Below are 26,250 nucleotides of genomic sequence, written 5' to 3' on the forward strand. Positions count from 1 at the left end.
AAGGTGGCAGTAAGGGAGTGGAGTCGGGAAGCAGGTGTCAGAAGGGAGTGTGGGATTAGATGGAGAGAAGAACAACTGGGAAGAGCGAGAGCTTCCTCCTGCCACCTCTCCCAGCCCCAGGTGATTTTCCATGAAAATAAAATATGAGAGAGCTACATTGTAAAATACAAGAGAGCTACACTGAGGAAGCAGATTCTGAATTTGCTTTATGTGATTTTCCTTGATTTGATTGCAATTTCTATTTAGCCTTGGGCTTAGGGGTCTATTTTAAAGAAATACCATCATCCTATAAAATCTTCTCATATTAACCTCAATATATAATAAAGTGAAATAATATAAAGAATAAAATGAAATAATAGTGAATTCCTCACCCTCATGTAGAAAGACTTTAGGAGATTTTGCTTATATATTTGAAAGCTGAGGAAATTGACTAAAAAAGAAGTAATAGATATTGGAGTCCCAGAGTCCACTGAGCTAACCTCAGCAGGAAAATTAAGAGGGATGATTTGAAATGATAATTTTGTGTAGCCTCCAGAAATGTAGACAAATACAAAGGTGTTATGTAGCTCAACTCTGGCTCTGTCAAGACTGCCTGGGAGTGAGGGAGGAATGCCATAGCCTAAAAAATGCAGAGAGAAAAATAATTTTAGGTTATTTTAGTACTGGTGAAAACTGCTGATTGCATGCAGGCAAACATACCTGATCTTGTTGAAATCAGGACACACTACTATTTAAGTACCATTTAAGACAGGAACTATTTTATGCCCTCTTAATTTGCTGGAGGTAGGAAGACATTAGTGTATTTCTGGTTTTGGAGAAAAGTTTGGAAAGTCTCTTAAAGCCATTATTTAACTTTTTAAAAAATTTACTATATTGTTCCAGAGACTAACCTTTTTACTTTTTAGTGCAAGGAAGATAAAATGGGTAAAGTGTTGAAGAACAGACTTTTAGGTTCCTTTAGTATTTTTCTAGCAGTGTCTTGCTGCAGAATATTTCCTGTCCGTTAATGAGAGGTTTGAGCTGCTAGCATGGGATTTAGGACGCTTTAAGTTTTCTCGTGGCTCACTCCATCTTCCTGCTTTTTTTCCCTTTCTTAATTTCACTTCTAACTTAGAGTTGTGTTTTCCTTTTGTTATATTCTTACCTGCCTTCCCTGCTGTTTCATTTTCCTGATGCATCTCTTCAGCAGGTGCTCAGGAAGAACAACTAGCTGACCCCAGCTTTCTGCAACAAACTCTTTCACTTGCTCAAGAGACTTTTATAACCACTGTCTGAAAAATGTTTATGAATCAGCTGGGATGGCTGGGGAGCTGGATTTTGAGACTTTTAAAGTCCATTCCAACTCAGGACCTCTGTGATTCCGTGAAGCCTCACCAGGGCTGTTGGTGATTCACGTGAGGCCTGATTGTCCCAGTTCATGGATAATATGGGACATCTGTTTAGTCTTTCCTTTAAGCATTGAAGCGTGTGATTCTTAGAGAGGAACGTGTGCAGCAGGGAGAGAAGCAGAGGTGGAAGGAGCTGGGGGTTCCTTGGCTCTGGGATGGGAAGGAGCAGTGCCCTAAGGCAGCACCCACTGCAGTGGGACCAGAGATCCCTAGGTCCCTATTCACCTGATGCTGGTGACAACAGTGCTCACTTCAATGAGAGCAGCTCTGTGCCCACCTCCCAGCCCCAGCCCATGGAGTCCTTCTGTAGTCTGCAGTAGTGATCAAGGACTTGTCCAACAATTTCTGTGTTCTTCCTTATTGTGGTTTTGAAACTCAAATGCCAGGATTCAGTGCCTGCCTTCTCGGGCTCCCAGTAGCAGGCCTCCCCTAAGGACAAGTAGCTCATGCCCAGCTGCCTGGGCTGGGGGTAGGGGATCTTGGAAAACAAGTAGGTATGGGGAGTGGGGAACACACACTATCCCTTTACTAATGGTAGACTTGGAAGGGCTCCTTCCTGCTGATGGGAGGGGGAGCAGGCAAGGATTTGAGGGGTAATGGCCAGGCAGGATGGCGGAAGCTAAGGTAAGTTGCAAAGAAGGTGGGTGGAGATTAGCTCATGAAGAGCACTGGTTCTTAACCATTTATGGGCCATAGAGCTTGTCAAAAAAAAAAAAAAAACTGATGGGCTTAGGTAAGGAGAGACTTCATCGAAAGGGCAATTGTCATAGGGCAAGGGGGAGCTTTTACAGTTAGAGGAGGCGACTATTGCAATGGGGAGAATGCTGTCACCATGAGGTCTGCAAGGGTCTCAAAGGTCAGGCAGAAAGGAACTTTCTTTTGTAGGGAGGATTAAACATGCTGGAGACTAACATGGTGAAACCCCGTCTCTACTAAAAACTACAAAAAACTAGCCGGGCGAGGTGGCGGCGCCTTTAGTCCCAGCTACTCGGGAGGCTGAGGCAGGAGAATGGCCTGAACCCGGGAGGCGGAGCTTGCAGTGAGCTGAGATCCGGCCACAGCACTCCAGCCTGGGTGACAGCGCGAGACTCCATCTCAAAAAAAAAAAAAAAAAAAAAAAAAAATGCTGGAAAGACCTAATGTGGAGGAGTAGGATGAGCAGGTGGCACAAACCAGTGGTTGACCAGATGTCTTTCCTTGTTTGTAGTAGATTCCTGGGGCCTCTGTGCAAAGTGCCACAAACTCAGTGGCTTAAACAACAGAAATTTATTCTCTCACAGTTTTGGAGGCCAGGAGTCTGAAATCAACATGTTGGCAAGATTGTTTCATTTTGGAGGAATCTATTCCAGGCCTCTCTCCTGGCTTCTCGCATTGCCTGCGATCCTCGGCATTCTTTTGGCTCGTGGATGGGCCACTCCCATGTTTATCTCCAGCTTCTGTGTCTCTGTCTCTTCTTGTCTTCTTATAAGGATGCCAGGCATCCATGACCACACTAATTAGTATGACCTCATCTTATCTATGTCCACAAAGACCCTGTTTCCAAATAAATCCACATTCTGAGGTACTGGGGATTACAACATCAACAAATCTTCTTTTGGGGGTACACAATTCAATTTGTAACACTTGCAATCCATGGCTCCTAAGGAGGTTACTCTGCATTCCCGTACTGACTCAGGCTGAGGGGGGATCAGAGTTCAAAGGCCCACAGGGGAGAAGAGACTCAAATTTGGTCAAGTCATATTAGCAGGTGTCTTGCTCAGATGGGTCAGTGGGGATGAAGAGTTCACCTATTCATTTATGAGAATTTGAGGGGTCTGTGTCTGGCCTTTGGGGGTCGAAGGGGTCATTGGTGAGTCTTATCTAAGTCATATGGGGAAGTGTGGTTCTTTGCAGTAAGTCGTTTCCTGGAATACAAAGGGATGGTGATTTGACAACCATCACTGTTTTCCAGGTGTACAGGGCTCAGGTAAAACTCAGTGCTGTCAAGCTCTTTGAAAATCTGATGAGAATTATAGCCCTCTTTCTGGAAAGAGGTCAGATATAGAGAGGAGTAATTATTTATATGCAATTTCTTTTTTGTTGTTGTTTGTTTTTGTTTTTGTTTTTTTGTTTTTTTTGAGACGGAGTCGCTCTGTCGCCCAGGTTGGAGTGCAATGGCGCGATCTCGGCTCACTGCAAGCTCCGCCTCCCAGGTTCACGCCATTCTCCTGCCTCAGCCTCCCGAGTAGCTGGGACTACGGGTGCCCGCCATCACGCCCAGCTAATTGTTTTTGTATTTTTAGTAGAGACGGGGTTTCACCATGTTAGCCAGGTTGGTCTCAGTCTCCTGACCTCGTGATCTGCCTGCCTGGGCCTCCCAAAGTGCTGGGATTACAGGCGTGAGCCACTGCGCCACGCCCTTTTATATGCAATTTCAATAGATTCTTAGACTCCTTGGGAGCCTTGTGAGCTCAAGAGGCCCAAGTGAGAAAAACCAAACAAAGGGCAAGGAGTGAGGGTCAGGCCAGGTGCATCCAGGTGGCTCCAGATCATCCTGCTGGGAGCATGTGGGAAGTGTGAGAAATATTGTAGTAGGCATGGCTGGAGAGGCTTTCTGAGCTCAAGTGGCCCATGGTTCCAGGTAAGAAAAAGGACAAGGAGTAAGGGTAAAGTAGGTGCATCCAGGTGGCCTCAGATCCTCCTGCTGGGAGCATGTGGAAGTGTGGGGAGTATTGTGGTGGGCATGGCTGGGAGCAGGTGGGAAGTGTGGGGAGGAAGGACTGTAGTGGGCATGACTGGGAAGTAGTGTTGGGGCCAGACTCCCCAGGGCCTCATATGAGACTTTCATTTGGTCGTCAATGAGAACCTAGTGGACTTTTCTCGGCAGGTGAATATAATTTTCAACGCTGTGCTTTAGGAAGATTCTACTTTGACGATGGTCTGTAGGAATTATCGAAATAGGGCAATGTTGAACCGTGGGGAAACATGTTAGGAAGTCATTGCAGTAATTTCTGATGGTAGGCATACTCATGTAGTTATTATTTATCACTTTCATTTTAATATCTGCAGTATTAAAACCCTTAGTAAGAGCACTTAGTAATGAGGTCATTAAGGACTTGTTTACCCTTGGAAACGCACAGGAACTTCTTGTATGAGTTAGCTAAGGCCTCCATAACAAGCACCACAGATGAGGTGGCTTAAACAGCAGACATTTATTTTCTCACAGTGCTGGAGCCTGGTAGTCTGAGATTAGGTGTCAGCAGGTTTGATTTCTCCTGAGGCCTCTCTCCTTGGCTTGCAAACAATTGCCTTTTCACTGTGTCCTCACACGGCTTCTCCTCCCAGCATGGGCATCCCTGGTGTGACTCCGCCTTTTAAGGGCAGTAGTCCTGTTGGACCAGGGCCCCACCCTCATGGCCTCATTTTCATCTCATCACCCCTTAAAGACTTTATCTTCAAATACAATTGCATTCTGACATACTGAGGGATGGGACCTCAACATATGGATTTTGGGGGGATGCAATTCAGCTCATAACTTCTCAAGGGACTGATGCCCATCCCAGTGTGGGGTTGGTGTTTCTCTGAGGATTTTCAGGGATCTCTATCAGGAAAGCAAAAGAGAATGCTTGTGTCTGCAGAAGCTACCGAGCACCCCAAACCGCAGAGGGCTGCTTCTGCCTCGAGGCTGCGGCTCATCTCATCACACACAGTGAGGTGATTGACAGGAGCCCTTCTTGAAAGAATGATGATGGCTGAAGCCCAATGCCTGACATTTAATTTGTTGGGGGTAAGGAGAGTGCCAACTGTGAGGCCAATGGCTTGTGGTGATATCCAGAGTTATAACTCTGATATGAAAGTAATTTGAGTCAAAAAGATACACGGAAAAAGATTACATGGTAATTTTGATATCTGGTTTTGCTCGGCCCTTTCTGTTGACAGTTCCTTAATTGCTTTCTGAATTTCTTTCCTTTCCATTATTATTTCTATCCATCGTGTCTCTCGGGAGCGATGCTCTTTTTATATCACATTCCGGTCCAGGATGGGAGGGTGATCCTGTTCTTCCGCGACACCCACAGGCTGAGAGGGTGCCCATCCGAGTCGCTTTGGTTCCGAACAAACTTCCCGTGCATCCCGTATTAGCTCCGTCAATCTGCTTTCTCAAGTGTGAAGAAACTTCACCCTGGTGATTTTTCACTTCCTGTCAGCTTCATAATAATAAAAGAATGCTTAATTGCTTGATCTCACAAGCCTTTTCCTTGTTCAAAAACAAAGGTGAGGATGGAATAGTAGTGCAGGTGGAGAATGACCCATGGGATGAGAGATGAGAAAATTAATTTACTTATTCATAAACGTATTGCCATCGGATTGAGGCATTCTTAGAATTCATGGCAGCATTAATGTTGGCTGGCATATGCAAGTGTACTCTATAGCAGACACCCTGCTCAGTGCCTTATATGCACTCTCTCATGCAATCTCCAAACAACCTTAGAAGTTCAGTTCTGGCATTAGCTACATCTTGATTTAAGGAGTTGGCAGACTTGCCTGGTGTGATACTACTATTATGTTGGTGCAAAATTAATTGTGATTTTACCATTACTTGTGATGGCAAAAACCACAATTACTTTTGCACCAACCTGATAGAAAGGGAAAGGGGCAGAACTGGAACCCAAGACTGACAGATTTCAAAACCTGGGTCACATTTCTTGTGTAAAATCTGGTTCTGATCTTTTGGACCAGGTTAACCTGCCAAATGCCAAGCCAGCAAACACAGCAGGTCTGTCAGCCTTGCTGTCACTTGTAGGCAAACTGCACGAGAGGCCACCAAATGATGAGAATGGCCGGAAGTAGCTTTGCTAATTTCTCATAGCCAATGTAAAAGTATTATTAATGATTCCCATTTTCTTATTACATTTTCTTTAAAGATGCTGAAGGCTAGGGTAAGGTTTTAGAGTGTACCACATTTAAAACCCTGAGTAGTATTGCATCTCACTTCGTTCATTCAGCTATTTGCTCATTCAATAAAATATATGCAGATACTCTGTAAACTATCAAGGATTGTTTTAGTCATAGGTCTTAGTAGAATGTCCACGACTGCATATCCACCAGCTGTGACCTTCGTGACCTCAGCTGGGGTGGCTTTGCTCTCCCTGGATACTGTGGAGGCTTTCCTGGTGCCCTGTGGTGCTTCCCTTTGAGTATGCATTACACTTGTCCTTTATGAGTGACTGCAGGCTACAAACCACATGAATCCACAAAGGCCACGGGGACACATTCAGAGATGATCAAACTGCTCATTTCTGAGTAACAGAAAACTCAGGCATAGAAAGTTTTGCTAATCTTTTTTGACCTAATTAAAATATTAGCTAATCTCAAGGTCACTTTGATGTTTATATTGATTCAAACTTTTGAGGAAATGATTTACATATATCTAATTTAAATTGGTGTATGAAATTACTGACATTATAAAAAGCCGACTGGGTAGAAATCCTCTGAGGTTGACTCAGTACTAATATTAGACTATTGTGACTCAGGATTATGTTATTATTACTATCCTGATGGTAATACTCTTTCCTACTAAGTAAAATTTGTGATAGTTGACATGTTAAAAAATCTCAGGTGTTATTATTAGTTTTATATATGTGTATGTGTGTGTATATATATATAATATATATATACACATAGACACACACACACACACACTTTGTTTCCCCTTGTAGTTCTAAGCTGAGGCAACCAGCTATTTTACATGTAGGCAAATGGGCTGTTAGCACCCATTCATGCATTTCAGATATTCTATGAAATAGCATAAAGAAATAATATATGTAAAAATAATCCAACTGGAAATCACTGTAGTAAATTTATATTCACTATTATTTAATTATTTAAAATATAGTACCAGCTCCTTTACCTAGCATTTGATAAATTACTTTAAATGAGTTTCCCAGATACCTGAAGTTTATTCTTTAAATTCTGATATTATTCTTTGCAGTCAGTTTTAAGAAATGGTCCCTCAGTACACTGTATGTACCAGCAGAGCACACAGAATATAATTTACCCTCTCTGTTGTAACTGAAGAGCATTATCTTTGTCTTTAATTTAGAATCAGGCAGTAACTGAATAGAAGCCCTAGGACATTGCCCTCTCACCCCCAACCCCACCCAGTGGCCTCCAGTGGCCAACTTCTTGACTCCAGATTTCTTCCTTTCATATATTTTTCCTGCTTCTTTCTAAGCCAGATGTCTCTCTGAGCTTATATCACTAGCTGGTTTTTAGTAAATACTTTTCTTTCTAATGTGTAGCTTCTAATTTATTTGGGCTATGCAACCAGGTAATGAATTTTGTTAGATATGTGTTCAAAATGAAAATAAAATATCCTAACCAAAGGCCTTCTCCAGGCATACAGTACATAATTATTCAATAAATTTTACCTACTTGAGGATTTTTTAGCTTTGTTCAGTGGCATATGCTAGGTAAGTCAATTATTTTATGTGTGTGCGTGTGTAAATTTTTTTAGAGACAGCGTTTCACTTTGTCCTCCAGACTGGAATGCAGTGGTACAATGTGACCTCCAACTCCTTGGCTCAAGCAATCTTCAGCCTCCTGAGAAGCTAGAATAACATGCACAAGTCATTGTGCCCAGCTAACTTTAAAATGTTTTTGTAGAGATGGGCGGTGGGAGTGGGGGTAGAGGGGGTCTTGCTATATTGCTCAGGCTGGTCTCGAACTCCTGGCTTCTAGTGATTCTCCTCCCTCAGCCTCCCAAAGGGATTACAGACATGAGCCACTGTGTGCTCAGCTATATAAAATTTTGATTGAGCCATGAGGCCACTTTAAGAGATGTTAAAATAAAAGCAAAGAAATTTAAAAAGAGGAATATCATTGTATTTAGCTTATATAACAGTTACTGAAATGGCATACCTAAGAATTATTAAATTCAGCCAGTTTACTAATTTTGTTGACTTTAGTGTACTCACAAATAGGGTATGAAATTTGCAACATAACAATTTGGAGGGCAGCTGAGACTCGGTGCCCTGGTGGAAGAACGAAGCCTTGTTAAGGCAGAATTCACTGGGGTGGGCTGTCCGTCTGGGGCACCAGCTTTGCGAGGCTGATGCGTGGTGAGCTACATCACACGCTGCGTGACAGGTCCTTGGAAACAGGTCTTCATGAAGACATGAGTTTGAGTTGAGAATTATGGAGCCCACCTTCTGGAGCCACATAGTATAAAGCGCAATAAAAAGCATGTAGTGCGGTTCCATTTTTCCTGACTATATTTTTTACAGGGAGGAATTGGGAAGAACTCTTATTCAAAGGAATGGTGTTGGCCTGGTGTCAACCCCTTTCTAGACTGACAATGTTTTCTCCTGTGGAGTCTTCACAGCATGAAGCTTTTTGTGTAGTAACACTATGTATTTCCACCTACCTCCAGACTCTTAGGGGAATTTTGGATTCACTATTTCCCGGCCAGTAGTACCTGTGATTAAAAAAACAGCTGTCATGCTCTATTGCCTACATTATATCTATGAGAATATAGGACTGGCAGGCTCTGAAAGCCGTTGGGCACAACTCTTGCCTCTGTGCCGGAAAAGGGCGGTTATCACCATTGGATGGATGTAGCAACAAAAGCCTAGGGGTCATGTGACTTCTCCATCAGGTGACTACATTTCTTTTCTTTTCTTTTTTTTTTTTTTTTGAGACAGGGCTCGCTGAATCACGCAGATTGGAGTGCAGTCATATCAGTGACATGATGTTGGCTCACTGCAGTTTTGACTTCCTGGGCTCAAGCGATCCTGCCACCACAGCCTCCAAAGTAGCTGGGACCACAGATGTGTGCTACCACACCCAGCTAATTTTTGTATTTTTGACAGAGATGGGATTTGCCATGTTGTCCAGGCTGGTCTTGAATTCTTGGACTCAAGTGATCCTCCTGCCTTAGCCTCCCAAAGTGCAGGGATTACAGGCAAGAGTCACCATGCCCAGCCTGAATTTCTGACCTGGGTCTCTTTTCATGCTTATAACAAAAAAACTCTCTTTCCTTTGTCTTCTTTATGAAGTATAGAAATAAATGACTTACAATATCAGCAAAAAAATATAAACTCCTTTTTTTGTGTTAAAAAATTGAAATAGAAAAGGATACAACGAATGTGTTTGGTGGATCGGTCTTTAAGAGCCTTTTTCAGAGGACTAAAAGTTATTGAGAACCGTGTATCTAAGCAGAGCTAATTTTCAAAATTATAGTTAATATTTCATTGTCTAAATTATAAGGAACATATTTGGAATAATAGTCACAGGTGATGAGGTTTTAATTTAAATGGGAAGCAAATCAGTATTTAAAATAGCTCCACACAATTAGGTTGCAATTATTTGAGTAAATGGGATCTAAATACTGGAAATATAACCATGTCATAATCTCTGTTCTAGAATGTACGTTTACTGTTATGGAATCAAGAAAGGGAGCTCTTTTTTTTCTTATTTTAGTTACCGTACTCTCCATCCTGATTTTTACTTGTTGTAGAGCTAATGTTGGGTTTTGATACATAAAATCAAGTGTCATAAAGGATTTCCTATTTGTTGAATTCATTTTGCATGTTTTGAAATCAATGCAAGGTTGACATGCCAGCTTTTCATCTTTTGGATCTTCTTCAGTGGATGTGCTCTGGTGTCTGCCAGAATTAGCCATGTTCAGGACCTTTCCAGGGCAAATTGTCACAGCGTGGCCGGAGCAACCTGTAGCAGACCCTCCCATCTGCATAAGCATGCCAAAGGCCTCACCCCAGAGACCAGGACAGGCCACGTGTCCAGGTAAACACCATGATTTAAGATACATTAGGATTGCTCACTTAGCCTATGTGAGCCTTTTGCCCAGAGATGGTCCTGGAATCACCCCAGGGTATTAGAGATTAATGGCATTATAGAAGGTGGACCTTCCAAGAGCCCTAGAGATGATCTAGATTCGAGACAGCTCCCTCACTTCACCCATGACACCCAGAGCGTGGAGATGATGACCACAAGTGGATAGAGAGTGCCATTGTTCTCTTGATTCCCCAGTTAGTGTTCTTTCTTCTACAGCAATGTCTCTGAGGGCAGAAAGAGGAAAGAGGGACACACACACTGTCTGTGGGTGTATTCTCAGGGAGGTCTGTAGTTGGCTGAGATAACGTGTAATGTTTGTGTGCTCTCTGGTTACCATCACCTTAGATCAGAAGCGACCACTTTATGATTGAGTACCACTCTGAGATACAAGGCCTGCTTGGGTTGATCATAGAGTTGGCCAATGAGAAAAAAATAATCAGTAATAAGTCAATGATGTATTTGCTCCAAGTGAAGGTCCAAAGTCACATGGAACCACAGGACAAGTTTCGTGGTGGGTTGAACGAGGAGAGGATGTGGGAGGATTCAACATCACATGGCCCATGGTGGCCTCATAGCCCGTGGTGGTCCTTGGAATTAGCATCAGTGGCACACTCCAGAGAAACTTCATGAGCACGGTCACCTACGAGCAACCAACTAGCTGCAGCAAAGTAGTATTTTCTACCACATTATATTAATTTAAGTTGATCAGTTTTGCGATTTTTAATAAAAATATACTTGTATCTATTTGAGCAGCAACTTTAATGGAGGTTAACATTGGGTGTTTGTGAAACTTGTTTTCCAGTAAAAGGGGTCCCTTCACTTTAGAGCTTTGATAAAGTATTCCATGCCATGCTGGCCTTATCATTCAGATTCCTACATGCAGGTCCACGTCTGCCTGGGGAATTAAACCCTCAGAAACCCAGACTCTTAGCTGGATCCTAGCTACCCTCACTTCTTGTGGCTGTTTGCTTTGCAATAGCTTTAGATAGAATTTTTTTTTTTTTTTTGCCACTAGTCTCATAGTGAAGGGATGACCACCAAAGAAATGTGACACTTTGTCCTCTACAGAACAATTCTTTTTTTTCTTCTTTCTTTCTTTTTTTTTTTTTAAAGATGGAGTTTTGCTCTTGTGGCTCAGGCTGGAATACAATGGGGCAATCTCGGCTCACCACAACCTCCGCCTCCCAGGTTCAAACGATTCTCCTGCCTCAGCTTCCTGAGTAGTTGGGATTACAGGCAGGCGCCACCACGCCCGGCTAATTTTGTGTTTTTGGTAGAGATGGGGTTTCTCCATATTGGTCAGGCTGGTCTCGAACTCTGTCATGACCTCAGATGATCCGCCTGCCTCGACCTCCCAAAGTGTTGGGATTACAGGTGTGAGCTACCACGCCCAGCCTCTACAGAACAATTCTAAACCCTTTGGACGACTTGGAAAATGCATCGTTGAGTGGGGGTGGGGAGGCGTCACCAACTGTCCTGCCTGGACTCTGTCGTTGTTGTAAATTCCCATTTACCCTTCTAGGAATGAAACTTTGGTGATAAATGCTACTGCTAATCTTAGTAGATAAAGTCTTTGTAGATTAGTTCCTAACCCTAGCAGATAAAAGCAACTATACATATAGAATGTTAGACCTCAAGTAAGTGTATCTTGGGTAATGTGAGGTAAATATTAATACAACTTTATAATAATCACTTAAGATCACATTGCACTGTACATTTGATTTCTCTAACCAGCCATAAGGAAAGTGGGCACTGGTCTTTTAGATTTTGTGTAAGGAAGCTGCAATTCAGAGTCACCGTGCAGTCTGCAGAGGAGGCAGGGCTGGAGCCCAGTTTCTCATACCCAGGTTCATAGCTCTGTTCTTTGCCTCATTCTGTAGCCTCAAGACAGCCCTGTCTAGCTCCAGTAAAAACTGCAAGAAAGTCTTTGGGGAATACAGAGCTACCTCCCTAGCCCAGGAAATTATGACCCTGTAAATAAAAATGCCCTGTAGGAGAGTCCGGGAACAGGCTGGCAAGGAGGACAGAGTTAAGGCCAGGAGACCGGGCTTGGAGCTAGTCTCACATGTTCCCAGCGACAGAGGACTTCAGAAAGGCTGGGCGACTTGAGAAACAAACACTCCATCTATTTGTGTTTCAGGGTTTTTCTGATGGATCTTGAGTTTTTAGATGCTTATCTTCAGATGTAAATCTCAAACTCTGCCCAGTGCCAAGCAAAATTACTTTTGCCTCACTCCTAACTTGCTTGTCTGTGCCATGACGTCCTTCAATTAGCATGTATGATTAGGAATTTAAAGCTCGACAGTTATGAAGGGTGGCTAAAACAGACTAATGATCTGAGGGCTTGATACTCCATGTAGTTACTTGTTTCTAAATGTATGCCAAGATTCACCCAGCTCAAACTGTCTTTCCTGAAAAGTAAATGATTAAAAGAAAAAAAAAATGTCCAGGAAACTTAGCTCTTTATTATTATTATTATTTTTTGGAAATGTAGAGTATAGTAAAAACACTCTAGCATGGACTCTTCCCTGCGCCATATATTATGTTTGCGGTTTGTGAACTTAAGTCTTAGATGTCTCACCTCTAAAATGGAGTTGGTAACATTTGCCTTACAGGGTTATTTTTAGGTTTGGAAATCATATTTTCAACACTTATAGCACTGCTACAGAACACTCACTCAATTATATGAAAATTTATCATGAATTTTATTTTCTACACAATGTATTGAGTGTGTTACTGTTCATAAATTAAGTTTGCTATGACTGTAATTCAGGTGATCTGCCTCTTTTGCAGCCACATGTTTGAATGCTTGATTTTGCTTTCTACAGTGGTTCATACTGATTGCCAAACTACTAAAAATGCTGCTGTAGTAATTGGTACTGCTGTTTGGATTTTATTTTTTTCTGTTACCAGCAAAACTTCTGTTTTTAGAAGAAATATTTATAGAATGAACTGGCCGTGAATCTGTATTCTATTCAGCAAAATTAGATTTTTAATGGCTGTTTGCTGAAAATCTTCCCCGAAGAGCTGGGCACAATAGAGATCCTGATAACTGTATCTCATGTTGGACGTTCTACAATGCAAATGTTTTAATGAGGATGCAAGTGCGACTGAATTTTAACTAGAGATAAGCTATTGTTTTATTTTAGCAAGTCACTTGTACATTTGCCTTAAATATGCAAATATGTATTTTGGTCCAAAATAGTTTTGTGTATTGGAATAAGTTCTTGCTTTCTAACACATAGTAATAGAACTTGTCACTTTAAGATTTCTTATTAGTTCATCCGGTTCTCTCTCCCTACCTGTATAGATGTGATAAGGAAAGTAAATAACCGAGTCCTTCATAGAATTATCCAGACTCTAGATGTTAGGTCAGAAGACCAAAGATAACCAGTTTGGAGCTCACTGTGCCTACTATTGGTCAAAGCGAAACCTGGGCCAAATAGCCTGGTAACTCCAGGCCATTCTGGCAAAGTGCAAAAAACAGTGAGCCCAGCATGTTCCACCCAGCTTTGGGTCCGCAGCGAGGCTTCTAGAATCATAGAGCTGCAACTTTCCAAGGGATGGCTCTCTTCGTGGACAGCTCTCATGCACAGCTGGGTCAGTCTAAGTTCATATCAGTGGAAGTTTTGGACCCAGAGCTGTTCTGCCTCACCTGAGGCATCTTTACTGGCTGTGGTTGGCTCTACCAGATACCTTCTTCTTTTACGGTAAATCTCTCTCTGGGATGTTTTGTTCTTTTAACAGTCGGGCTTCCACCAGGGTCCCCCAGTGTATCCAGGATGCCCATAATGTCTGATTTACCACAGTGGACTCAGTTGAAGCCTTTCTGACCTGGTCAGTTTATATTTATGAGGGTGACCAGAACTCCCAATTCCCCCGATTAGAGTTTTGTACCTGAGTCCTAGATTCTCTCGGATAATCCTCAGTAGTCCCTCAAAGAAAGTACTATCCCCATTTCAAATATTCAAAAAGTGAGGAGTTGATAAGTTACTTTAACTCCTCAAGAACTAAGAGGTATTATGTGGCTGTGCTGGGATTTGACCCTAGTAGCGCTCAACTCCAGAGTATGGTTGACTTCAGTTTGCAACTAATGCCTTAATCCACGTTGTGATTGACCAGCTGCCAAAACATGGGAACAACAAGATAACAAAAAGTGACAGACTACCAACGCAAAAGCTTCGTACTCCTCACCTGCATCTTGAAGAAAAGGGCTTCAAAGAGACTCAGGACTCAGTGGTTATGGAGACGGTGTAACATGCCACCGACACTATGTGATGAAGGTTTCAAGGTGGTTATTTATGATTTCCTGTCAGTACATCTTAGAGGAAGGGCTGGTGGAGACAGGTTCAAAGAACTGGGTTGAAATTCTTCTCTGTCACTTAGGGAGCCTAACCCTGCATGTAACCTTGTAGGACTTTGGTTTCCTTCTCTGTAAAGCGAAGGTGAAACCTCACAAGGTCAGAGTGGTTGTGGGGATCTTTCAGAGCTGTGTCAGTTGCATACTTTGCTAACCTAGTTGATTTCAATCAATTTGCCGATAAGGCTGTTCTGTCTATGGTCTGCCTACCAGTCTCCTGAAATTCCAGCTATTTGGTTCTTTTAGAAGATGAGGACTGATTATTGAGATTTCTACAACTGTTAAGTGGCAGAACGTTGTAAATTTACTTCTTATGTAATTTATAAAGTGACCCATTTTATGAAAAACTTTTAATGAATTGTGTCACAACAATCATTTTCATGTAAGCCAGGGATTCCCAAACTTTCTTGGTTCCTGGTGGTCTTAGCATTCCAGTAAATTTCTTATAGTGCTTCAGGTCAAAAGGTATTGCTAATGGTTCTTTTTATTAAGTAGTTAGATCCCAACAACTTACGTGCAAACAACTTTGTAGCTGTTTGAAAAAAAATACACATACATTGAAAGAAAAAAATACATTTGCTTTATTCTTAAGTAATCACAGTTACATTCTGCTGGGACTGTGTGCCTGTGGGGCACTATACAGCTGCTTAGTTGATCACTTCTTTTCCTGTTCACATCGACTGTCAGGGAGTATTTGCTTTTATTATCCCAGCAATTGCTGAAAAATCCAGCTTTGGTAAGATATAATATCATCAAAATGTAATAGGATCTAATGTTGAAACAACGAACTACTTCTAGCTAGTAGTTTGTGAAATGTCTGACAGAAGTTGTAGATCCTGTGTTTCTCTTGAAAATTAAAAACATATAATTGGTGGTGCCCTGTGCCTTCAGCTTGGCACCCTGTGGCACTTTGGCACACAGTTTGGGAACTGCGGATATAAGCAGCATATACATTGCCATATTGGCATTTGACAGGCATGGACGCAGCTCTTAGGGTTCTCTAAGATGCATAAGTATCACGAAAGGACCGCAGCCTGGAACCCGGTCCTGGTAACTGGTCTTCCAGTACACTGTCGGCGGTTGAGGAAATGGTACATTTCTGTGCCTTGCCAAAGGAAGCTGCTCTTAGGTTCTCTAAGATGCATAAGTATCATAAAAGGACCGCAGCCTGGGACCCGCTCCTGGTGAGTGGTCTTCCAGTACACTGTCGGCGGTTGAGGAAATGGTACATTTCTGTGTATTGCCAAATGGAGCAAGTGCACACCCATTGATGGTATTCCCATGACCCTGAGCCATTCTCATGAACGTCAGCTGCAGGCTCCCCGCTGGATAGAACTGGCCATCTGAATGCGGGTCTCAGTTAAGAATGTGGAACAGTTGCTTTCTGCATAACATTCTTCTAAGTGCACTTACTGCTTTCCAGGAAACCGTTCTCTTCTACCGTGTCCATGGGCTGGGAGGCCATTTAGAGTGTTTCCTGTGATTTCTGCAGCATGACACAGTGGGCCACAAATGCTCCCTTTTCTGTGTCATTTGCTCTCTTCATTGATAAAGGACACTCATCCTTCCTGTTTATTTTCAGAACTTGTTCTTAGGTTTATTGGTCTGAAAACCTTCCATTGTCAAAACAAATGGTACCAGGGCATGATGTTAATATTTTACTTCGAACAGAACTTAAAGCACAAACAACATTAAAATAATCATCTACAAAGTTATGCCATTGTTTAAATTCCTATTATATTTTTTTGCAGGATGGATTGATTTTTCTCATGACAAAAACTTTTATGTGTTAAAATTTCACATTCTGAATATTTCTAGCCAATGGGCTGAATCAGTGATTATAATTCTGGTGGAAGAAGAAGAGAGTAAAAATATTACAATCCAGACATTACTCCTGCCTCACTGGGAGAGCTCCACAATTATTTAGCCATTTTTATTGAAGCTATAAAAAGTAGAATGTACAATCCATGCAAGAAAATCATCCTTGCCTTTTTCTGCATTGGTCATACACATAAGCAGAAATGTGTGACAGTGTTGCTCTGTCTATGGTGTTTGTCATTGTGTCCCTCCACCGGCACTTCAGGAACAGAGGCTTTGCATGTTTACAGGGCCTAGTGCAAGGGTTAGCAAACTTTTTCTGTAAAGGGGCAGATAGTTAATATTTTCAGCATTGTGAGCTACAAGGTCTCTGCAGCAACTGTTCACCTGTGCCGTTGCCATGTGAAGGCAGCCAGATAATATGTAAAATGCATATCATGGTTGTGTTTCAATAAAGCTTTATCGATGGGCACTGAAACTTGAATCTTATCAAACATTTACGTGATTATTTGGAATATTACTCTTTTGATTTTTCAACCTTTAAAAAGCATAAAAATCATTCTTGCCTCATAGGCTGTACAGACACAGGTTGCAGGTCACATTTGGCCTATGGGTTAGAATTTGCCAGCCCCTGGGCTACAGAAATGCCTGGAACAGAGAAGGTGCTTGAATGATGAAGATCACGTTTTTATTTATTTATTTTTGAGGCAGAGTTTCACTCTCGTTCCCCAAGCTGGAGTGCAGTGGCACAGTCTCAGCTCACTGCAACCTCCACCTCCTGGGTTCAAGTGATTCTCCTGCCTCAGCCTCCCAAGTAGCTGAGATTACAGGTGCTTACCACCACGTCCGGCTAATTTTTTGTATTCTTAGTAGAGATGGGGTTTCACCATGTTGGCCAGGCTGGTATTGAACTCCTGACCTCAAGTGGTCCACCTGCCTTGGCCTCCCAAAGTGCTGCGATTATAGGCATGAGCCACTATGCCTGGCCAACATCACATTTTTAATTAAAATCTTTATTATGAGCTATTTTAAACCTACAGGAAAGCACAGAGAATAGTATAATTAGCATCTGCCACTGAGATTCAACAAACATCATTCTGCCATATTGGTTTCCAATTATTAAGAAAAAAATAAAACAGGCAAATACAGTTAAAGCCCACCACCCTCACTGCCACTACCCTACTCCTCCCCAGCCCACTTCCCTCCCTCTCTACCCAGAAACAATGATTGTTCCGAGTTGGGTTGTAAGCTTCTGTCTTTTAAAATATTTTTGCAACATAGGCATAAAATATGCATAGACCACGTGTGACACTGCAGCATCCTTTCACAACTTGCTTTTTTCCACTCACTACAGTGTTTCTGCGATGTGTCTGTGGCTTCCAGACGTATCTCTAGTTCATTCATTTAAATTTCATGCGGTTTAATTTATTCACCTTTTATGAGTCTTATTCAAGAGATTATTTTCTATCTTGATGTCATCAAGATATTGTCCTATATTTTCATCTAAAGCAGGAATCAGCAAACTTTCAGCAAAGAGCCGGAGAGTAAATAGTGTAGGCATTGTGGGTCACTTGTCTGTTGCAGCTGCTCAACTGTGGGGAAGCAGCTTTGGACAATGGACATGCTGATGGGTGTGACCGTGCTCCAGTAAAACTTGATTTATTAAGATCAGGTGACGGGCCACATTTGGTCTGTGAGCTGCAATTTGTCAACTCCTGATTTAAAAGTTTTGAGGTTGTATTTGTAACATTGTCATACAAAATCCATCTGGAATTCATTGTGTGTGTAGATGTATGGTATAAGTTAGATATTTATGTTAGTCTCAGGGGTCAGCAATTAGCAATTATTCAAGTATCACTTACTAAAAAGTTGAACTTTCCTACACTAATTTTTTTTTTTTGAGACGGAGATTCGCTCTGTCACCCAGGCTGCAGTGGAGTGGTATGATCTCGGCTCACTGCAACCTCTGCCTGCCGGGTTCAAGCAATTCTCATGCCTCAGCCTCCCGAGTAGCTGGAATTTCATACATGTACCACCATGCCTGGCTAATTTTGTATTTTTAGTAGAGGTGGAGTTTCATCATGTTGGCCAGGCTGGTCTTGAACTCCTGGGCCCAAGTGATTGGACCACCTCGGCCCTCCAAAGCGCTGGGGTTACAGGCGTGAGCTATTGCGCCCATCCTTCCTACACTAATTTTTAATGCCTTCCCTGTTATATTCGAAGTTTCTCTACATGGCAAATCTCTGCTCTCTCATCTGAAACATTGTTCAATGTAGTTATAGATTTATAATAAGTTTTTATTTCTGGGGGGAATAAAGTCATGTGTCTTTATTCTTCTTCAAATTATCTTGAAAATATTTGGTCCTTTCATCTCTCATTTGTGTTTGGGATCAATTTGATAAGTCAGAAAACAAAAAAGAAGCATGGGATTTTGATTGGAATTGTACTGTTCTACCTGGATTAGTATTCTCATTATGTTACTAGCTGAGGGACCATGAACAAGTTAGTTTCTGAGCCTGAGAGATAATATGCAGATAACAGTACCTGCCTCACAGGGTGATAGTGAAGATTAAGTGGATTAATATAGGGAGTACGCCAAGAACCATGCCAGATATAGCATAAGCACTCAGAAATCTTAGCTATTAATATCTTTAGTAGAAGTCTTCTTATCAAAGGTATCAGGACAGTTAATCAGGTCAGTTAATTAAAGAAGTTGTGAGGAATTATAAAAAAGTTTTAGATCTCCTTTAAGCATCTTATTTCATCTTAAAATGCATAAATACATATTCATTCAGGAGTGGAAAAGGTTTTGTTGACCCTTATCCACAGTTCTAAGTGCTGATGGTGGCTTCTTTCCTTGTACGGTTTGTAATTTTTACTGTGCGCTGATTATGATAAGAGTCTGTGTGTACACATGCATGTGTGTGAGTCCCGTGTGTCCTGTATTGTGAAAAGTGTCACTCCACTCCTGTACTGATCCTAAACACATTTTGTTGTTGCTGTTGTTCGAAATGGAGTTTCGCTCTTGTTGCCCAGTGTGGGGTGCAAATGGCACCATCTCGGCTCACCGCAACTTCCACCTTGGGGGTTCAAGTGATTCTCCTGCCTCAGCCTCCCGAGTAGCTGGAATTACAGGAGCACACCACCATGCCCGGTTAATTTTTGCAGTTTTAGTGGAGACAGGGTTTCACCATGTTGGTCAGGCTGGTCTCGAACTCTTGACTCCAGTGATCCGCCTGCCTTGGCCTCCCAAAGTACTGGGATTACAGATGTGAGCCACTGTGCCTGGCCCTAAACACGTTTTTCATGTGAATTTTTGGTTTAGGATGTCCACATGAAGGAGATGTTGTTAATCACAGGGGACATTCATATGGGAGGTTTTAATTATTCATGGGATTTTTCTTTTAATCCAAAGACTGTAGAGATGTCAGTTTTTCTGCTGTTACCCCAGGCCTGCTGGTGGATTTATCTAGTGTCCCTTCTGCCCTCTCTAAACAGACATGAGCTCTAAGAGGCTTCATGTGTGGGGTCAGTTATAGTTGCCTCTCCTTTCCTGTGCCCAAGGCCCCATTTCCCATCCCCATTTGAGTGTGTGTATGTGTGTGGAGGGTGGGGGGCTTCCTGTAAAAACCAGAAAGCCTGCTAGACAGATTAGACAGATTCTAAAAGAGCTAGAACACTCCCATGTGATTTTTAGAACCCCAGTTCCCAGAACTGTAGGTCTTATTTCCAGCTCTGTAGGCTGTGTGGTCAATGCAGTGTCATCATGTGCTGAGTTCTCTGGTTGTGAATTTTCTTATCATTCCTGAAACTTGAGGATCCCCCCTTTCTTCCATTCCTTTTTAAGCTTACCTCCGAATCAAAGCATTTTTAATTTTATCTAATATTTTTTTTCACTGGAGAAGGGCCTGGCCATCAGTTCAATTAAAATCCTGAATAGTGAAATTTTCCATCGAAGTTTTTGTTGTATGAATGCCTATGGCATTTGCATATGCAAGATAAGTCACGTGTCTATGATTTTTTTTTTTTTTTTTTTTTTTGAGGCAGGGTCTTGCTCTGTCACCCAGGCTGGAGTGCAGTGGTGCTATCTTGACTCACTGCAACCTCTGCCTCCCAGGTTCAAGCAATCGTCCCTCCTCAGCCCCTCAAGTAGCTGGGATTACAGGTGCGTGCCACCATGCCCAGCTAGTTTTTGCATTTGTTTTTGTAGAGGGGGTTTCACCATGTTGCCCAGGCTGGTATGGTGTCTATAATCTTTATACACTAACAATTCACATAGTTCAACATGGAAAGCATTATTAAATGGGATTGATTTCATCAACATTCTGAAACAGTTCAGAGGATCCTCTGCTCAAAAATTGTTTGCTTGAAAAGCCATTAGTTCTATATGGCTATACTTTTCTGACAGTTTTCCCAGTGCGTTCTTCTAGCCTTCTAATTTTACGCCTTAATTGGAAATGCTAACTATTTGCATTTAAAAGAGATAATTGGAATGATCAGTATTGTAGAGTGTCTTCAAAGCTACAGTACCTTTGCCATACTACTTCATTAGATACAATTGTACAGGTTTCTTCTGCTTCCCTGTAGAGCTGTCCTGTGTCCCCAGAGCTGCATAATTAAGGTGGTGGTGGGTTTCTGTCCTCATCCCTTTGCTTCCTGTCTGAACTCCTAGGCTGCAGAGACTCGGGTCTCTGTTGTGACCATCCTTGTTTCTCTGCTTCACAATCCATGACTGTTTCTAGTTGGTAGGGCTTTTACGGATGACCTCTTCCACTTTCAGCCCTGTTTTTTGTTCTGTTATTACTTTTTCTTTTGTTTATTTTGTCTTTCACACCTACAAAGGTCCTCTCAGCTTCCTCATGGAAAAAAAAAATAAATAAATAAAACAACCCTGGCCTTTGAGCAGATTTGCTAGACAACCAAAGATCCTCTTTTCAATCTTGCAATGAGACAGTCTGAACACACGTGCAATTTGGAGGTCTTTGGCTCTTGTCAATTTTAAAACAATTGGTGCTGGATATCTAGGGCCCCCTGCTCTGTTGGTGGCTTGAGGTTTTACTCATTTTCCTTTTTAGTGTTTTTCTTAGTGTAGCTGCCTATACGAAGCCTGCTGTATATAGAAGGCTTATCTCCAGATAAATGAGGTTGGATACCCGAAGACTTTAGATTTATCTGCAGAGCCACTGATTTTTGTCCTATTCCCGGGAGCAGATGGGTATTAAAATTAGAGCAGCTGTTTCCAAGTAAGGTTAGAAAAGCTGAAAAGAGAGCAGAGGGAATTTTGTGTGCCTGCAGAGAGAAAAACACACATCAAAGTAGTCAAGAGGCCAGGCAGGTACACAGGAACACTTGGCACTTGACAGCTCAACCCAAAGCCTCCCCCACACTTTCACTAAACAAGGTGACCCTGATTTTTCTGCTCTTGCACCTGGTTTCACAGACACTCATAGATTTCTCTGTCCGACTTCTCTTAAGGATCCCAGGCCACCAAGCCTAGCAGATACAGAAGAACACTCTTCCTGGTAGGGAATGTTCTGAATAAAGAATGATCTAGAAAGCAATGGGGTCTCTTCTTTGTTTCAGACAAGAAATATTTTTTGAGAGCCTACTACGTGCCTGGTTTCCAACTTCCTGCTACCCCACGCTGGTGTCATTTGTTCTTTATTTATTCTTTAAAAATAAAGAGCATGTCATTTGTCCTATTTAAAAAAAAAAAAAAAAGAGAACATTGAAAACGTTTGGGGTCCCCAACAAAAGTGAAAATTTCTTTTCAAAGTGCTACTGCGACTTGAGTTTCCACCCCTGGCTGGCATGTTTCGTTGGCTTTCTGTGTCTTCTAGGAGGAAGGTCAAACTCATTAGAGGGGCACAGAAGCTGCTGGATTTTGGCTTCTGCTGGCTCTCCTGGTCCCTGTGGCTTCATGTGGTCACTGTGCTGGAGGGAGAGTCGCTCTGGAATCTGTGTGCCATTCTTGCGTGGGAGGAAAGTCAGGAAGGAACCTTATGGTTACTTCCGGGTAGAGGCAAATTAGTTTCATCATCTTTGTTAAATATGACAATCAAGGAACAGAGAGTATGTCAGATATGTGTACATGGTAGGTGTTTTAAAGACAGTTTTCAAAAATTGCAAAGCACAAAATATATACAGAAAAGTGCCCCCCAAAATATGTACAGCTCAATGTATTATCATAAAATGAACACCTGTGTAACCACCACTCAGATCAAGGTTGACCACATTGCCCTCCAGCAGCTTCCTCATCTCCACCTCTCCCAGCTCCCCAAAGTTAATCCCTCTTCTGACTTCTAGCATGGGTCACTTTTGCTGTTTACAATCTTTACACAAGTGGAAAAAGCCCTGTGTTTGGGGGAATTTGTTCTACTTGTTGTATAAGGCTATAGTTCTTTCTTTTTCATGGCTGTGTAATATATTTTATCAGTATACGGTAACTGTTGTCATCCAGCTCATTAATATTCTTACAGTTAGTGCTCTTTGTGTTCTGTTTATTACGTATTTGTTTACTATAAGGTTACACAGATATTCTCTTCTATTATCTTTTTGAAGCTTAATTTTTTACCTTTCAGTTGAATCTACAATCCAACTGGAGTTTATTTTTGTATATGGCTTGAGAGAGAGAAAAATCTTCATTTGTTTTTTCTCATCGGATATCAGTTTATTGAAAAGACTCTATTCTAGAAGTCAAGTGTCCCTGCGTGATCCTTTCTGTTTCTTGTCTCTCTGTTCCATTGGTCTATTTGTTCATCTTTCTGCCAATATCATGCTATCCTAATTACTATAGCTTTAAAATTCCTGCTTTCTAATAGAGCAAGCCCTCCCACATTGTTCTTACTCAAGCGTGTCTGTGCTACCGCGGGCCATTTTACAGAAGCACACAACTGTTGTGATTTCTGTTGCAGCAGCATTGAATCTTGTAGCTTACTTTAAGAAAAATTTGAGTCTTTCTAATACTGAGTTTTCTAATTCATGACTAGAATATTCCCCCTTTACAATTCTCTTTGTTGAGATCATGCACTTTTAAAATTTGATTTATTACCAGGAATTTAATTTTTTTCATCTATTATAAACGGCCCCTTTGAGAAAACTATCTTTAGTTTGCTGCTGATACATAGAGATGCAAAATATTTTTATTTTTTGGTAAATTTTGACCTTGCATGCAGCAAACTTGCCGAAGTTCCATATTTTAATAATTTATCTGCATAAATAATCATATAGTCTGTAAATTGACAGCTTATTTTCTTATTGGATCCTTATACTGTCTTTTTAGTTTTGCCTCATTGCACTGTGTAGGACATTCAGTGCAGTGTTCAGTGGAAGTGGTGTTAGCAAACATCCTTGCTTTCTTCTCAATTTCAGAGAGAAACTGTTCTCCCTTTCACCAATATAACTATTATATTTGCTCAAGGTTTTTTGTAGACACTCTTTATTGGATAAAAGAAGTTTCCTTCTATTCCTAGTTTGCTAAAAGTCTGCACTCTACCTAGATGTTAAATTCAATAAGTGTTTTTTCTGCATTGGTGGAGATGATCATACAATCTTCACAGGAAGTTTAATTCCCTGTTTGCCTGCAGACTTCTTTTCCTGTGTACAAAAGAGGCAGAAGTCGACATATTTCCTGTATTGATGGAATTGTTGTTTTGTAAAAAAGAATTTGATAGGATGTATGAGTGTCTCTGATGAGAGGCAAAACAAAAATGTATGCACTGGAATTGTTCTGCAAGTTTTTAATTCAAGAAACTGGTCTTTGAATGACTAAAAGTAAAAAAAAAAAAATAGCATTTCATTTGAGGCTGGTGTGCCTATGTCAGTAAGTGCAGTTGAGTGCTATCTCTTAGGACTTAGTTAAATATGGAAACCAAGGGACAAAGGGCAGATCAGGTTTTTGGAGAACAACTCATTTAATTGTTGATATATCTGTAGCTGAGCAGAGCTTAGAGATTCATCACTATGACTTATCACTATGTGTTGATTAGACTAAAGTGAAAGTACTGAGATTTCAAGGTAATTTCCAAATGCAGTATGTTTTAATGAAATATGAAAAAGTATGAATGCAGCATGAAAAAGTAGGGAAACAATAAGTAGGAGTTTATTTTTAATGGATTCATTTTATAGCCACATGTTTCAATTCTGCTTATAATTTCCTTTTAGCCTACTTACAAATGTGACTCAACTCACGTACAAAAATCAGGACAAGCTGGTTTCAAGAAAGCTGACTGAGAATTGAGGGGAATAATGGACTGACCAAATTCATCTTGGAATATTTTTTTGAATTGATGTAGAGTTTCTAAGACAGGAGTAAAGACATATCAAAACATGGAATGTGTATTTCACTAAGACATATAGTTCTTGATTCAGTAAAATGAATGAGCATTTTTATTATTTGGATTTGGAAAAAAAGTCTTGGGATGCATTTCTTGGCTGAGTCTACCACTGGCATAAGCATTATAGTGATTTTTTTTTTTTACATCTTTATTCCCAGTGAGTAAGCAGTTGGTGTTGGAATATAGTTGAAATCCTTATTAAAGAAGGTGGGAAAAATTTCATTTTGAGACAAAAATACTGTGACAGTTGGACCCCAACATTGTTCATTTGCGTTTCAGAAGGAAGATGACATTTACAACCGGTGCAATTCCTATTTCGGACATAGAAACACAATATTAAGAACTTAAAGGCCTTTAGAACGTTCTAGTCTCATCCCTTCCTTTTACAGTTGAGGGTGCTGAGCCCCAGGAAGCTTTCTTGCCTAGTCCAAAATCACCTGCAAATGAGACTGGAACCCCAGTCTTTCTCTCCCCTATCGCGGTACCTCAGGGTGGCAATTGTTCATTCTCATTTCTCCAGTAACCCTAAGCTCTAAATTCTGGAGTCATCTTTGTTTTAGTCTCTCCAATTGGCAGACATGGACACTCTCCTGCTATTTCAGTATCCCCTTAGTCTGTGTGACCTTTCCCCACCCACTGTCTTCCATGGGTCCACCTCGTTCTATATTTAGCCTTGGCATAGGTTGCTCATCATTCATCTCCATTTAGTTCAGCCGATGGACGGAAAGGTTGAGGGAGAATTTCCATATTTCTTCTAGTGAAGGAAAGGTGGGGGTATGACCCTTCATTGTGTTCTTGCTTCAAGGTGGACTATCTAGATGAGCATTCTTTTCATAGTACCAAGATTTATTCTGCAACCTTCCTGCACATAATTATGACTAAAAGAATGTCTGGTCCTTTACGTTGTTTTGCCAAAGGTCCTTCTGTTATTTAATCACTTGGTGCCCAGCAGTCCAGTTAGGGAGTTGCATGGGGGGAGAAAACAAATGTTATTGCTATCAAACTTGTAGGGTGCTGTTCAAGATAGTTTTCTTTTTTGAAGTCTTTCCAGGTGACCCCACCTACCTGTTTTCCTTCTTTTGTGAACCCCAAAGTCTGTACTGTCTAGATCAGGGATTGGCAAACTAAAGGGACAGATAACAAATATCCTACAGGCTTTGTGTGCTCTCAGTTGTCACTGCTCAACTGCTGGTATGTTGCAAAAGCCGTCAACACACAAACAGGTGGCTGTGGTTGTATTCCAATAAAGCTTTATTTACAAAAACAAACTGGATTTCCCCTGTGGTTGTAATTTGCCAACCTCTAGTTTATATGAACAATTTCTAAATTTTGGTTTTGGGACCAGGTACATCAGAATCATGTGGGAAATGTTGGAAGATACAGGTTTCTAGGCTTCACCTTTAGAGTTTCTGATGAACGGCCTGGAGCTGGGGAATCTGTGTTTTAAAAGTTCCCTGGTTGATTCTGCTGCTTAGACAAATCACTAAAACAACGGCCCATTCTAGTTATCTGCTTC

General features: G+C 41.4%; 1 protein-coding gene and 1 pseudogene across 1 annotated transcript in view; one reads left to right on the forward strand and one right to left on the reverse strand.

Moving 5' to 3' along the window:
- DNER (delta/notch like EGF repeat containing) overlaps window positions 1–26,250 on the forward strand; it is a 379,388-nt gene that overhangs the window by 106,546 nt on the left and 246,592 nt on the right. The gene's annotated exons all lie outside the window — the stretch shown is intronic.
- LOC117095488 lies at window positions 20,011–20,080 on the reverse strand (annotated as a pseudogene).

This window comes from Trachypithecus francoisi, unplaced genomic scaffold (assembly GCF_009764315.1).
Source record: "Trachypithecus francoisi isolate TF-2019V2 unplaced genomic scaffold, Tfra_2.0 Lachesis_group13, whole genome shotgun sequence".
NCBI lineage: Eukaryota > Metazoa > Chordata > Mammalia > Primates > Cercopithecidae > Trachypithecus > Trachypithecus francoisi.